Source organism: Hordeum vulgare, chromosome 2H (genome assembly GCF_904849725.1).
Source record: "Hordeum vulgare subsp. vulgare chromosome 2H, MorexV3_pseudomolecules_assembly, whole genome shotgun sequence".
NCBI classification, from domain to species: domain Eukaryota; kingdom Viridiplantae; phylum Streptophyta; class Magnoliopsida; order Poales; family Poaceae; genus Hordeum; species Hordeum vulgare.
The window spans coordinates 167,096,723-167,108,719 of record NC_058519.1 but is presented as its reverse complement, the minus strand read 5'-3'; positions in this window follow the sequence as shown (position 1 = coordinate 167,108,719).

The following is an 11,997-nucleotide window of genomic DNA, read 5'->3' as shown; positions in this document are numbered from 1 at the left end:
AGGTTGTATGTGATACAGCCAAAAGGTTTTGTCGATCCTAAGGATGCGAACAAGTATGCAAGTTCTAGCGATTCTTCTAAGGACTGGAGTAAGCATCTCGGAGTTGGATATGCTCTTTGATGTGATGATCAAAGCTTTTGGGTTTATACAAAGTTTGTGAGAAACTTGTATTTCCAAGGAAGTGAGTGGGAGCACTATAGAATTTCTGATGAGTATATGTGGTTGACATATTGTTGATCAGAAATGATGTAGAATTTCTGGAAAGCATATAGAGTTGTCTGAAAAGGTGTTTTCATAGGAAAACCTGGATTAGGCTACTTGAACATTGAGCATCAAGATCTATAGAGATAGATCAAGACGCTTGATAAAACTTTCAATGAAATGCATTCCTTGACAAGTTTTTGAAGGAGTTCAAAATAGATCGGCAATGAAGGAGTTCCTGGTTGTTTGTAAGGTGTGAATTTGAGTAAGACTCAAAGGCCGACCATGAAAGAAGAAAAAGAAAGGACGAAGGTCGCCCCCTATGCATTAGCCATAGGCTCTATAGTATGCTATGTTGTGTACCGCACCTGATGGGTGCCTTGCCATGAATTTGTCAAGGGGTACGAAAGTTATCCACGAATGGATTACTGGACAGCGGTCAAAAGTAATCCTTAGTAACTAGTGGACTAAGGAATTTTTTTTCTCGATTATGGAGGTGTTCAAAGAGTTCGTCGTAAAGGGTTACGCCGATGCAAGCTTTGACACTAATCCGGAAAACTCTGAGTAGTAAACCGGATTCGTATAGTGGAGCGGTCATTTGGAATAGTTCCAAAATGGCACGTTGGTAGAAGCACCTACAGGATGACATAGAGATTTGTAAAGCACACTCGTATCTGAAAGGTTCAGACCTGTTGACTAAAACCACTCTCACAAGCAAGACATGATCAAACCCGAGAACTATATGGGTGTTAGATTCATCAAAATCACATAGTGATGAGAACTAGATTATTGACTCTAGTGCAAGTGGGAGACTATTGGAAATATGCCCTAGAGGCAATAATAAATTGGTTATTATTATATTTCCTTGTTCATGATAATTGTTTATTATTCATGCTATAATTGTATTGATTGGATACTCAAATACATGTGTGGATACATAGACAAAACACTGTCCCTAGCAAGCCTCTAGTTGACTAGCTCGATGATCAAAGATGGTTAAGGTTTCCCAGTCATAGACAAGTGTTGTCACTAGATAACGGGATCACATCATTAGGAGAATGATGTGATGGACAAGACCCAAACTATAAACGTAGCATATGATCATGTTAGTTTATTGCTACTGTTTTCTGCATGTCAATGTATATGTTCCTATGACCATGAGATCATGCAACCCCCGCACACCGAAGGAATACCTTGTGTGTATCAAATGTCGCAATGTAATGGGGTGACTATAAAAGTGCTCTACAGGTATTCCGAAGGTGCCTGTTGGATTGGCGTGAATCGATAGTGGGACTGGTCACTCCGTATAACAGAGAGGTATCTCGGGGCAAACTCGGTGATACAACATCACAATAAGCCTTGAAAGTAATGTGACTAAGGAGATAGCCACGAGATCTTGTGTTATGGAATGAGTAAAGAGACTTGCCAATAACGAAAATGAACTAGGTATAGAGATACCGACGATCGAATCGCGGGCAAGTAACATACCGAAGGACAAAGGGAACAACATACAGGATTAACTGAATCCTTGACATAGAGGTTCAACCGATAAAGATCTTCGTAGAATATGTAGGAGCCAATATGGGCATCCAGGTCCCGCTATTGTTTATTGTCCGTAGAGGTGTCTCGGTCATGTGTGCATACTTCTCGAACCCGCAGGGTCTCCACACTTAGGGTTCGGTGACGTTTCGGTGTAGTTGTTTTATAGGTGTTGGTAATCGAAAGTTGTTCGGAGTCCCGGATGAGATCCCGTACGTCACGAGGAGCTCCGGAATGGTCCGGAGGTAAAGATTGATATATAGGAATTCCTGTTTTGGTCACCGGAAATTTTTCGGGCTCATCGGTAGTGTACCGGGAGTGCCTGGAGGGTACCGGGGACCATCGGGAGAGGTGTCATGCCCCGAGGGGCCTTATGGGCTGTGGGAGGATAGAAACCAGCCCCTAGTGGGCTCACATAAGCTCCCACTAAGGCCCATGAAGTTTGAGAGGCAAATAACCTAAAGGTGGAAAGGGTTTCCAAGTGGAAAGGAGGAATCCTACTCCTAGTAGGATTGGAGTAGGACTCCTCCACCTCCAATTTCAGCCAAACCTTGAGGGTTTGAGGCTGCATCCTCCCCTAACTCCCTCGTATATATACTAGATATATTGAGGGTTTTGAGACACAGAAAAACAGCCACGTGTTGCCCTCTCTTTCTCTAGATCTGTTTCTCCTCTAGTCTAGTTTCAGCGGTGCTTAGGCGAAGCCCTGCTGGAATAGCTCCACCATCACCACCACCACCATACCACCGTGCTGGAGAACTCATCTACCTCTTCGCCCCTCTTGCTTGATCAAGAAGGTGGAGATCATCATCGAGTTATACATGTGCTAACTGCTACTACAACAAAAGACCTTCCAATGGCGCCAGAAATAGATGTGTTGACGGCACCAGGAATCCTTCTGCTACGGCTACGCCTTAAGGGACTTCCTAGGAAAATATGCAAAGGATTTCCCCCGTGGCCTTGGAGCCTTGCGTTGGTGTTCCCTCGAAGCGGAAAGGGTGATGTAGCACAGCGGTAGTAAGTATTTCCCTCAGTTTGAGAACCAAGGTATCGATCGAGTGAAGGAGTATCACAAGAGCCTGCACAAACACAAAAGGCTTGCTCCCAACGCTATGAAGGGGTTGTCAATCCCTTATAGATTGTTCGCCAAGTGAGAACTGAAAGCAACAAAGTAACAAAGCAAAGTAAAAGAAAAATTGGAAACGATAGATGTGAATAGACCCGGGGGGCGTAGTGTTTACTAGTGGCTTCTCTCATGAAAGAAAGTAGATGGTGGGTGAACAAATTACTATCGAGCAATTGATAGAAACGCGCAAAGTCGTGACGTCATCTATGGCAATGATTATATCTATAGGAATCACGTCCAAAACAAGTAGATAGATACTTTCTGCATCTACTACTATTACTCCACACGTCGACCGCTATCCAGCATGCATCTAGTGTATTAAGTCCAAAAGAACAGAGTAATGCCTTAAGCAAGATGACATGATGTAGATGGACAACCTCATATCTACGACAGAGCCCACCTTGTTACCCTTGATGGAAACTACACGATGTGTGCCTTGCTGCCCCTACTGTCACTGGGAAAGGTCACCACACGGTAAGAACCCAAAACCAAGCACTTCTCCCATTGCAAGAATCATAGATCTAGTTGGCCAAACAAAACCCAAGACTCAGAGAGACTTACAAGGATATCAAATCATGCATATAAGAAATCAGCAAAGACTCAAATATATATCATAGATAATCTGATCACAAATCCACAATTCATCGGATCTCGATAAACACACCGCCAAAGAATATTACATCGGATAGATCTCCATGAAGATCATGGAGAACTTTGTATTGAAGATCCAAGAGAGAGAAGAAGCCATCTAGCTACTAACTACGGACCCGTAGGTCTGAAGTGAACTACTCACGAGTCATTGGGGGGCGATGATGATGATGAAGAAGCCCTCCAACTCCAAAGTCCCCTCCGGCAAGGCACTCGGAAGGGTCTCTAGATGAGATCTTGCGGAAATGGAAGCTTGCGGCGGCGGAAAAGTATTTTCGTGGCTCCCTTGATTTTTTTTCTGATTTTAGGGAATATATAGGCGCAAGATCTAGGTCAGGGGGGCGCCAGGGAGGCCACAAGCCTGCCCACCGCTGTCCCCTGGTGGCGGAGTGGGGGCTTGTGGGCTCCCTTTAGCCCTCCTGGCTTGGCCCACAAGCCCCCTGATCTTCTTTCGTTCGGGAAAAAATCATTTTGGGGATTTTATTCTGTTTGGACTAAGTTCCAAAATCAGATCTGGAAAGAGCCAAAAACACAGAAAAAACAGGAACTTGCACTTGGCACTGAATTAATAAGTTAGTCCCAAAAAAGATAAAAAAAGGTACATAAAACATCCAAAGATGACAAGATAACAGCATGAAACCATCAAAAATTATAGATACGTTTGAGACGTATCAAGCATCCCCAAACTTAACTCATGCTCGTCCTCGAGTAGGGAAGTGATAAAGAATGATTTTTTATGCTTTCATGCTACCTAGCATAGATGTCCTTTGTAACTCCTATTATGTGACGTGAATGTTCAGATCCATTAGATTCAAATAAAAAGTTTGCTATTGACGTGGAAACAATAATAATTCAAGCAAACTAGCAAGGTAATCATGACTTTCAAAATAACAAGGCCAAAAGAAAGTTATCCCTACAAAAGCATATAGTCTGGCTATGCTCTATCATCATTGCACAACCAATTTAAATCATGCACAACCCAGGTATTGGCCAAGTAATTGTTTCACACCTTTACTTTCTCAAACCATTTCAACTCTCACGCAATACATGAGCGTGAGCCATGGTTTTAGCACTATAGATGGTGTGGAGTGTGGTGGAGGTTGCAAGACAAAACAAGGAGAAGATGGTCACATTAACTAGGCATATCAATGAGCTATGGAGATGCTCATCAATAGATATCAATGTGAATGAGTAGGGATTGCCATACAAATGATGCACTAGAGCTAAGAGTATGTGAAAGCTCTTAAAGAAAACTAGTGGGTGTGCATCCAACTTGCTTGCTCACGAAGACCTAAGGCAATTTTGAGGAAGCCTATCATTGGAATATACAAGCCAAGTTATATACTGAAAATTTCCCACTAGCTATATGGTGGTGACAAAACGAGAGACTCTCAATCATGAAGATCATGGTGCTTAATATGCATAAGTGTGGAAAAGTGGTAACATTGTCCCTTCTCTCTTTTTCTCTCATTTTTTATTTTTTTGGTGGGCTCTTTGGCCTCTTTTTTTGGTGGGAATCTTTGGCCTCTTTTTATTCCTCACATGGGACAATGCTCCATTAATGATGATCATCACACTTTCAACTCAAAACTTAGAGCAACGATGACTCTATATGGAATGCCTTCGGTAGTGTACCGTGACAATGATCTAGCATGGCATAGACATTAATGGAAACATCATGCTAGCTATCTTATGATCATGCAATGTCAATGTAGACGTGATGGCACATGTCATGGTGGTAGTTGCATGGCAATATATCTCGGAATGACTTTGAAAAAGCCATAGTAGGTAGGTATGGTGGCTGTTTTGAGGGAGGCTAATGATGGGTTTTGTGCACCGGTGAAAGTTGCACGGCACTAAAAAGATGGCGATGGTGAAAGGTGAAAGTGCATCTAAACCATGGACTCAACATTAGTCATGAAGAACTCATATACTTGTTTCAAAAGTTTTATTAGTAATCGAAAGCAAGCATTCAACGCATACTCCTAGGGGAAGGGTTGGTAGGTATAAACCATCGCGCGATCCCGACCGCCACGCAAAGGATGACAATCAATAGACTAATCATGCTTAGATTTCATCACATAGCGGTTCACCATACGTGCATGCTATGGGAATCACTAACTTCAACACAAGTATTTCTAGATCCACAACACCTTACTAGCATAACTTCAATATTACCATAACCACAACTCAAAACTAATTGAGATGAATCAAACTTCTCTAACTATTCAATGCACATGAAGGTGGAAGTTTTCGTATCCCTTTGGATAACTACCCATTTTGAGACTACTTTCAAAGCATAGATCAACTACCAAGCCACGCACCGCTGTGCTCTAAAAGATATAAGTGAAGCACATGGAGCAAAAGTATCTAGCTCAAAAGATATAAGTGAAGCACATGCGAGCTGAATTGTCTACCAAAAGATATAAGTGAAGCTCGACAAAATCACGGTGAGTGCATGTCTCTCTCTCTAGGTGTGCAGCAAGGATGATTGTGACACAACAAAAATAAAAGACTCCTACTATACAAGATGCTCCAAGCAAAAACACATAACACGTGGTGAATAAAAATATAGCCCCAAGTAACGTTACCGATGGACTGAAGACGAGAGAGGGGATGCCTTCCCGGGGCATCCCCAAGCTTAGGCTTTTACGACATCCTTGAATCTCTTGGGGTGCCTTGGGCATCCCCAAGCTTGAGCTCTTGCCACTCTTTATCTCTTTGTCCATAAGAACTTCACCCAAAACTTGAAAAGTTCACAACACGAAACTTAAACACAAACTCGTGATAACATTAGTATGGGAAAGCAAACCACCACTTGCTTAGGTACTATAGCAAAATTAAATTCTACTTATGCTGATGTTGGTTTACTGTATTTTCAATCTTCCATGGCTAATACCCCCCGATACTATCCATAGTTTCATCAAAATAAGCAACCAACACAACAAAAATAGAATCTGTTAACAGCAGACCAGTCTGTAGAAATCGGTATATTTCATATACTTCTGGTACTTCAAAAATTCTTAAACATTACGACCGTCTGAAGAATTTTCTTAGAAATCAGAATCAAAAATTATCAACTCAAAAGCTCTTACAGAAAAAAAATGAAAATTCTTTTCGTGAGCAGAAAGTTTCTGTCTTTTCCAGCATGACCAAACGATCATCCCCAAGACTAATCATAACGGTTTTGCTTGGCACAAACGCAAAAAGAAATACAAAAAACACAATCATAACAGAATTATGAAAGTGTGGAAAACACAAAACAGAAAGAAAAAGGATAGATTCGTTGGGTTGCCTCCCAACAAGCGCTTTCGTTTAACGCCCTTAGCTAGGCATGCAAGTGAAAATTACATCTAAGTCTAACATACTTCCTATGAATAGGCATTTTATAGGAAAACAGATTGTCAAGACAACCAATAGTTTCCATATGCAAGGAAGAAGAAAAAGACAATAGCAATCTCCACATAACGAGAGGTAATTTGGTAACATGAAAGTTTTTACCACAATATTTTCCCCTCTCGTAGCAATTACATGCGGGATCATAATCAAACTCGACAAAATAGCTATCACAAAGGATATTCTTTTCATGATCCACATGCATGCAAAGTTGACGCTCTTCAAAAATAGTGGGATTGTCATCAACTAAAGTCATGAGTTCTCCAATCCCACTTTCAGTATTGTTGCAAATATCATAATCATCATGAGGCTTGAACCAATTTTCAAGATCATAAGAGAGATCATCACCCGAATCATGATTATTGCAATAAGTAGTGGTCATAGCAAAACTAGCATCCCCAAGCTTAGGGTTTTGCATATTTTTAGCATGATTGTCACTAATAGAATTTATAGTGAAACCATTGCAATCATGCTTTTCATCCAAGGAGCCCTCGTGAATCACTTCATAAATTTCTTCCTCACAATTTTCAGATTTATGCATCTCAAGCAAAACTCCATAAAGATAGTCAAGTGCACTCAACTCACTAGCAATTCGTTCCACATAAGTGGATCTCTTAAAGAGATTAGCTAGTGGATGAGGATCCATATCAATAGATTTTCAGCAAGCGAAGATGCAAGCATAATGAAGGCACATAGCACACAAGCGAAGGAAAGGCAAACGAAAAAGGCAAACAAAAACGGCAAAGGAGAAAGGCAAATGAAAACGGCAAATGTGAAGTGGGGGAGAGGAAAACAAGAGGCAACTGGCAAAAAAGTAAATGCAGGAGATGAGTTTGTGAGACCTACTTGGATATATCTCTCCTTCCCCGGCAACGGCGCCAGAAATGCTTCTGCTACTGCAACAAAAGACCTTCCAATGGCGCCAGAAATAGATGTGTTGACGGCACCAGGAATCCTTCTGCTACGGCTACGCCTTAAGGGACTTCCTAGGCAAATATGCAAAGGATTTCCCCCGTGGCCTTGGAGCCTTGCGTTGGTGTTCCCTCGAAGCGGAAAGGGTGATGTAGCACAGCAGTGGTAAGTATTTCCCTCAGTTTGAGAACCAAGGTATCGATCCAGTGAAGGAGTATCACAAGAGCCTGCACAAACAAAAAAAGCTTGCTCCAAATGCTATGAAGGGGTTGTCAATCCCTTATAGATTGTTAGCCAAGTGAGAACTGAAAGCAACAAAGTAACAAAGCAAAGTAAAAGCGAAAGGGGAAACGATAGATGTGAATAGACCCGGGGGCCGTAGTGTTTACTAGTGGCTTCTCTCATGAAAGCAAGTAGACGGTGGGTGAACAAATTACTGTCGAGAAATTGATAGAACCGCGCAAAGTCGTGATGTCATATATGGCAATGATTATATCTATAGGCATCACGTCCAAAACAAGTAGACCGATACTTTCTGCATCTACTACTATTACTCCACACATCGACAGCTATCCCGCGTGCATCTAGTGTATTAAGTCCAAAAGAACAGAGTAACGCCTTAAGCAAGATGACATGATGTAGATGGATAATCTCATATCTACGACAGAGCCCACCTTGTTACCCTTGATGGCAACTACATGAAGTGTGCCTTGCTGCCCCTACTGTCACTGGGAAAGGTCACCACACGGTAAGAACCCAAAACCAAGCACTTCTCCCATTGCAAGAATCATAGATCTAGTTGGCCAAACAAAACCCAAGACTCGGAGAGACTTACAAGGATATCAAATCATGCATATAAGAAATCAGCAAAGACTCAAATATATATCATAGATAATCTGATCACAAATCCACAATTCATCGGATCTCGACAAACACACCGCCAAAGAAGATTACATCGGATAGATCTCCATGAAGATCATGGAGAACTTTGTATTGAAGATCCAAGAGAGAGAATAAGCCATCTAGCTACTAACTACGGACCCGTAGGTCTCAAGTGAACTACTCACGAGTCATTGGAGGGGCTATGATGATGATGAAGAAGCCCTCCAACTCCAAAGTCCCCTCCGGCAGGGCATCGGGAAGGGTCTCTAGATGAGATCTCGCGAAAACGGAAGCTTGCGGTGGCGGAAACGTATTTTCGTGGTTCCCTTGTTTTTTTTCTGATTTTTAGGGAATATATAGGCGCAAGATCTAGGTCAGGGGGGCGCGAGGGAGGCCACAAGCCTGCCCACCGCCCCCCCCTGGTGGCGGAGTGGGGGCTTGTGGGCTCCCTGTAGCCCTCCTGGCTTGGCCCACAAGCCCCCTGATCTTCTTTCGTTCGAGAAAAAATCATTTAGGGGATTTTATTCCCTTTGGACTCCGTTCCAAAATCAGATCTGTAAAGAGCCAAAAACACAGAAAAACAGGAATTGGCACTTGGCACTAAATTAATAAGTTCGTCCCAAAATTGATAAAAACGGTACAGAAAACATCCAAAGATGACAAGATAACAGCATGAAACCATCAAAAATTATAGATACGTTTGAGACGTATCACTCACTGCGGAGGTGTCATCCGTTCGGCACTAGATCGGGATGGATCGTGATGGGATCGCGGGACGGATCATGATTAGATCACGGGATGGGCTTTGATTTGGATCGCATAGCTGTTCCACTACATCAACCATGTTATATACGCGTCCGCTTAGCGATCTACAAGGGTATGTAGATGCACTCTCCCCTATCGTAGATGATCATCACCATGGATAGGTATTGCGTGTGCGTAGGCAAAAAATCCCATGCGACGTTCGCCAACAATCCGACCATGCCCCCATACTAGTATCTACAGGCATGTTGAATCCGAACACAAAAGAACCCTTCAAATTTGAATTGGGATGGTTGGAATGTGATGGTTTTGATGAGCTAGTTCAAAAAGTGTGGTCAAAGCTAGTGAGTGGTAATTCGCCTACTCGAAGATGGAATAATAAAGTGCGTAATTTACGCGTTCATCTTCGAGGTTGGGCTAGACACACTTCTCGCATTCTCAAAAAATAAAAAGAGCGCCTATGTACCATCATTGATGAGCTTGACCGTCATGGAGAATTATGTGTTCTTTCACCGCAAGAGATTGAGCTTAAAAGTCAATTTAATGCCCAAGTAGCACGTATGTTGCGTGAGGAAGAAATCAAATAGTACCAGAGATCTAAGGCACTACACTTACTGAAAGGGGACTCAAATAAGAGATATTTCCATAATGCCGCCAATGGCAGATACAGGAAAAAATGTATTCACTCCCTTTTCTACGAGGAAGGCCGGATCAAAGGCCAAGAACAACTCAAGTCATATATCACGAAGTACTATAAAGGCCTATCCGGGGCTCCGGAGAATGGAAATATTTCCATGAATGAGTCATGAACGGATGATATCCCACATGTTTCCGCTGAGGAGAACTCCTTTCTAAATGCTCCCTTCAGTGAAGAGGAGATTAGAAAGGCTTAATGGTGTAATTTTCAAGATAGACTTCGAAAAAGCTTATGATAAGGTTAATTGGTCGTTCCTTCAACAGACTCTGAGAATGAAAGGATTCTCACGAGAATGGTGTACCCTGATCCATAGCTTTGTTTCTAGAGGGAACGTTGCCATAAAAGTCAATGATGACATTGGACGCTATTTTGAAACGAAGAAGGGATTAAGGCAAGGGGACTTTATATCTCCACTATTATTCAATCTAGTGGCGGATATGCTCGCCATCATGATTAACCGTGCCAAGCAAGACTGTCAGTTTGAGGGGGCAGTCCCACATCTCGTTGATGGGGGATTATCAATCCTTCAATATGCCAACGATACGATTCTTTTTATGGAACACAACCTGGATAAAGCAGTAAATCTGAAATTAATATTATCAGCTTTTGAACAGCTATCAAAATTGAAAATTAATTTCCATAAAAGTGATTGTTCTGCTTTGGTGAGGCTCGGGACGCAGCTGCTCAATATGTCGAGCTATTCGTATGCGAGCAACGAGAATTTCCTATTAAGTATTTGGGCATACCAATACATTATAGGAGATTAAGAATGCCGAATGGAAGCACGTCGAAGAACGTCTGCAAAAAAGACTCGCGAGTTGGAAAGGAAAATTACTATCTCTCGGAGGAAGAATGGTTCTCATAAATTCAGTACTAGCTAATAAGGTATTGTATATGATATCTTTCTTCCAACTACCCAATGGAGTCTTACAAATATTGAGTTATTTCCGATCGAGATTCTTTTGGCAAGGGGGTCGTATGATGACCAAAAGACCAGGGAGGACTTGGGACCCATGACCTACAGGTTAAGAACTCAGCCCTCTTGGGTAAGTGGATTTTTAAGTTACTTACGAAGGACGGTGTCTGGAAAACACTCCTTAAACAGAAATACATAGGCATAAAACCGTTATCACAGGTCCAATCGGGACCTTGTGACTCACATTTTTGGGCTGGCCTAATGGCGACTAAGAAACACTTCTTTCGCTTTGGTGTATTTAAGATTAAGGATGGTTTGGAAATTAGATTCTAGGAGGACAACTGGTTAGGGAATACCACCCTCTAAGAACAATATCCGGCTCTATACAATATTGTGCGACACAAACGTGCTACGCTTGCTTCCATTATGCAAGATTCGCCACCGAACGTGACGTTCAGACGGGACTTAATTGGTACAAGACTACAGTCTTGGAATGCCTTGTTCGGACGCCTGGCATCAGTTCAGTTGTCACAAGGTACCGATGAGTTCCGTTGGAATTTATGTGAGAATGGGAAATTCTCGATGGATTCCATGTATAGGGCGCTGGCACATGCTGAAGTGACAGTCGATAATAATAATAAAAAATATGGCGCATGAAGGTTCCACTAAAACTAAAGATATTTGTGTGGTAACTTTGGAAAGGGGTCATTTTAACTAAAGATAACCTTGTCAAAAGAAACTGGCATGACATCACGAAGTGTGTATGATGTCCTCAAGAAGAGACAATAAAACACTTATTCTTTGATTGCCAGTTTGCACGGTCTATTTGGTCAGCTATCCACATGGCTTCCAACTTGTATACACCTACTTCAGTAGCCAATGTTTTTGGTAACTGGTTATTCGGGATTGATACTAAGT